The sequence below is a fragment of the Hibiscus syriacus genome, unplaced genomic scaffold (assembly GCF_006381635.1).
Source record: "Hibiscus syriacus cultivar Baekdansim isolate YM2019G1 unplaced genomic scaffold, ASM638163v2 tig00110429_pilon, whole genome shotgun sequence".
NCBI lineage: Eukaryota > Viridiplantae > Streptophyta > Magnoliopsida > Malvales > Malvaceae > Hibiscus > Hibiscus syriacus.
Window position 1 is genome coordinate 11,288,275 of NW_024062733.1, and position 5,241 is coordinate 11,293,515.

A 5,241-nucleotide genomic window follows, 5' to 3' on the forward strand; every position below is an offset into this window, starting at 1 on the left:
CATGTTGTGTGTGTGTGTGTTTTTCCTTTTTGGTTTTGCTTCAAAAATAAAAATACCATATAATTGTCGAGTAATAAATCTGTGTTGCTTAATTATTCGTTATAAGTTAGGTTAGCACTGTTTTGAGTCAAGTTTCACATGACAAAAACAAGTGGCCAACTTTAATTTTCTGAAGCTCTAAGCATCGGATTAAACTGACCATATCGTACTTCAAAATAAAATACATATTTTTTATCTAATATAATTTCAAAGCTACCTACTAATATTCCTTGGAGTTGCTTCCAAGCATACCCTACCAAATTTCAACCATTTTACTTTACTATTTCATGGCATAAGTACATAAATATTTAATGCATTTTAAAAACTAGATTTCAAAGAAGGGGACATGCAAAATCTAATAAAAACCCAATTTTCATCAAGTGCCAGCTCGTTAGCTTGCACATATTTTCTTTCATAATTTAATACTAATTGTTTGTTCATGTTTATCTATCTGCCATTTTAGGGAATACGTAGTTCAAATTGACGTATTACTTAACAGTTTGTTATGCATTGATTTGGATAACGTCATTTGTCAGAATGAAAGCGAAGAAATTTATTAAAGTCGGCATTATTCAATTTGTTTTTATGTTGCGATGCTTCAGCAAAGATGAGGCTAAAGGTTGTTGATGAAACCATTTTCAGAAAACCCTTTGTCTGGAGACTTCTTTAATGCTTTTGATAATCAATTTCCCATTTCAATGATTTTGGTTTTCAGGTATCAATCTGTCTTTCCTTTTTTTGTTCAAGGAAATAGAAGATATAAGTTCTGAATTTCATGACTTAAAAATAATTATATAAACTAATTGATTAAAACTTTATGTTTGAAATAGATTTATTGAGTGGTATCATTAATAAATAAAAATGATATTTTCTCTTAAAGTTTTAAGTTCGAATAATTTTATTTATAGAATATGCGGACATATTATAAATATATAATAAAATTTTGAACATATTTTATCTTCTAATTATTAAATATTATTAAAAAAATATATGTAGTAAGAACCGTAGGATAATTTCAAAAAAATAATAAAAAATTAGAGGCTAAAATTTAGTGGCATCTAAACTCAAATGATTTGTTTGCTGAGGTTGCACTTTTTATCTTTTACGCTTTATTTTCTGTTTCCCATTGTTTCCATGGACATTTTTCCAACATGAAATAAATCAGTCACCAGTCATTCTCCAACAACATATATAGGAGTACGTGTACGTGTATGAGATATGACATGTCTCTCTCTATCAGAAAGTGTAATTATAATGATATTTATTATGGATGATTAAAATTTTGTTAGATTTAAAAACCTATTCTTTTAATTTTGAATTATTCAAAATAATTTAAATTTTTGAGTTAGATTTTTAGTTCGCATTTAGTTTAAATTTTTAAAGTTTAAATAACAAAAAATAAAAAAAATAAACAACGCTATTTTTGTTTCTAACTAAGAAATTTGATTGTTTTATGATTTGGTCTATAATTTTTTTCTTCAATTCATCATTCTTTTTAAGTTTTTTTTATCAAATGTGAACCTAGTGTTCCTTAACCACTTTAGAATACTTTTCCAAGAATAATTTCCACTGCTCAAAACTCGACTGTTGAGCCTTATTCTAGACAAAAGGCGCACTCTTCCTCAAAACTTTTGTCAAAGGAGAAGCAACCATAAAAACCACATTTACAAACCCCTAATAATAACCTACCAAACCCAGAAAACTATGTACATCTGTCACATTCTTAGGTTGCTTCCAGTTCAGAATAAATCAATCTTCTTTAGATTAATAAAAATACCCTTAGTAGGAATAATGTGACCCATAAAGATTACTTTGTTAAGCCAAAATTCACACATTAAACTTTGCATAAAGTTGTTTTTCCTTCAAGGTTTGCAAAAAAAAAAAAAATCTAAAATGTTTGTTGTGATCAGCCTCAGATTTAAAATAAATCAAGATATCATCAATAAAAACAACAACGAACTGATCCATATATGGTTGGGATACCCTGTTCATCATATCATGAAAGCAACAGGAGCATTAGTCAACTGGAATGGCATCACTAAGAACTCGTAATAACCATATTTAGTCTAGAAAGTCATCTTCGGAACATCAAAATCTTTCACCTTAAGCAAATAATTAGCCAGAACGGAGATCAAATTTAGAGAAATGGATGCACCTCGAAACTAATCAAACAAATCATCAATGTGAGGTAACTAGTATTTTTTTTAATCGTTAACTTATTAAACTTCCGATAAATGATGCACAACGTACCATCATTCTTCTTAACAAAGCGTACGTGAACTCCCCTACAAAGAGGTATTAGGCTGAATAAAACCTCGATCCAACAACTCCTGCAAATGTACCATCAACTCTCTCAATTCTCTATGTAATACCCTAAACCAGTACGACACACAGTCGACCGATTAGAATGCCACACAGAACCACTGGAGTGGCTAACCAAATTTTTTCTCTTAACTTCGTTATAAATCAACCACTTTAAAATCATTTCAAATAAGAAATTCATCCATAATTATAATAAGTTTTACATCGGGGAGCTCATAAATTAAAAAATATCAAAATATACATATCAATGTTTTGAATTATGACTCGAATATACAAAAATAGGGGTTTACAAATATACATGCCCTCTAAAGGAATAATCTTGAGACGTACTCTGCACACAACTCTGTCTGGATCATTGTTATTTCAAAAAGGCTCATCGACTGCTTCTCTACTAATCTGCATAAGGAAAAAATTCCAAATACTGAGCTAACTAGCCCAATGTCACACTTACAACTTAGCCATAGTAAAAGTGTTCGCTAAATGCTCAAGTTAACTGGAATAATGCAATAGTGAGTATACTTGTATATTGCATTCTCTACTCTATGATAGACATCATGGTGCGACTAAGGGTTATGCATCTCAAAGCTCACACACCCTTCTAGTCCACCAAGGATGAGACCTGAAATATCTACATTGGGCACAACACACTTGACTAGCCCACCCATCGCGAGTGTCAGCCTCGACCCTAGTTAGTCGGTTTTAAAGTGCCTCGCGCACTACCTAAGGATATATGGATTGATTCTATTACTCAATATTAATATCATTTCTAAAGTAACCATGGTGTCTTTATCACTTTCTCGAGTGTGCAAACAAGGCTAATTTTATTTCGTTCTAGTAGTTATTGTTTATAAAGTACATTGGAGTCTTATTTGCTGTTACTCAGACTATATAAGGTAACTCGAATATGATCCCTTAATCTTTGGATTAATTATCCCAAAAAGTTCATGGGTATAGATACTAACCCTTCAGTATTGATACTAAACCTTTGTTATCGATACCCCCAGACTGATGTAGGTTATTGGGGTATAGTAGTACCGATACTCTGGGCTAAGTATCGATACTCTTGTGATGGGGTATCGATACTTTCCTAATTATCGATACCAAATTTTGGTTTGACGTTTTGAAAAATACCCCAATATCAATACCCCTATGGAGAGTATCGATACTCCTATCCTGGTATCGATACTCTATGAATGAGTATCAATACTAAACCTTTAAAATTACTTCGTTTTTACTTGAAAGATGAATGATATCGATATTGTTCTTACAGTATCGATACCATCGCTATAAAGTGCCATGCTTTGCCACGAAAACACCTATCTAGCCACTCAAAAACTCCCAATGAGGTCCCCAATTAGTACTTAAATGTTTTATTTGATATTTAGGGTCATAAAGAAGGTTTTAAACATACTAAAAAATATCAAAACATAGAATCTACCATGAATGCTCCGTAACTCAACTTTAGGCTAAAATGCATCTCTAATGACTCATAAGTGATATGAAGACATGAATGTGTTACCTTGAATTTTGGCTGCTAGAAACGTCTTTAAATCACTCAAGAGGCAATTTCTCCTTTCCCCTTACCCTTGAGCTTTCTCCCACTTCTTTCACTAATCAAAGGCAAGAAAAGAAGTTACTAACTCAACTAAGTGGTTGGATTAATGTTAAAAACATTTTTTATAACTTGAATTTACCAAAAATAACCTAGAACCCATAGATTCTCTTAAACCTCTCAAAACCCATTTTTGGAAACTAACTCTAAAACTTGAGAAATGAAACTTGAATTGAAGCTTGAATGGTGGAGATTAATAATCTTACCTTGGTTAACCAAACTTACACTTGAAGTCCTTAAACTCAAATTTAGAAAGGAAGAAGAAGAGATAAAAGATGGAAGGAAGAAGAAAAATGTTTGGTAAGAAAATAAGGGGAGTAGTTCACGATAAACATATAATAGAGAAGGGTTTTCATCTTTCAAAATAAACAAAGGGTAAATTACACTTTTAGTCTCTTTTCTTTTACTTTCAACTTAAGTCGCCACTTACCCTTGGGCCCAACTTAAGCTCACCCTCAACTTAAATGAGTCCAAACCATTCAAATGGGTCATTTGGTTCAAATTATGAGTTTTGGGTTGACTCGAACTACTAACTTGAGATTCGGGGCGTTACACCTTAGGTGTCATGCGATAAGGTACCATGGACATTGGTGCGGTACATAGATACAGTTCAATTTCAAACATCACCTCCCTCTTAGGCAATACACCATGCAACTCTTTCAAGAAAACATCCAAAAAATCTCTCACTGTACGAATCTGTTTGATTCCTGAAATAGACTTTATTGAATCCAGAATATAAGCAAGGTACGCTACGACACCCTTTTGAATCATTTTCTCAACTACCAAAGTTGATATAACATTAGACATATAACATCGTCATTTACCAACTAGAAAAACCTTCATATCATCAGAAGTATTCAAAATTGCTCTCTTACATTTCTAGTTTAGGTTAACCCAATGCTCTTTTAACTAATCAATAACAAGATACTATACAATAATAGGACAAGTAGTTAGCTCAACCAAAATTTCATGATTTTATGCAACGAAACTTACAACGTATGAATGTATAGACTCAGTGTAAAACAATTTAAAATAATGAATAGAATAAAAAGTATATTGTGTGGCCTCTAACCTCACATAACCTCTATCATAGGCAAATCGTTCCCTACTCGAAGAACCAAGTGTAAATCCAGATGATGTAGGATTACTCTGACTGCGACCCTTCAGTGTCTGAGATGATCCCTAAGAACGAGGAAGAGTCTGATATGTCATAATAGAATAATATAATCCCTAAAAAATACTCAGTAAAACCACATCTAAAACAAACC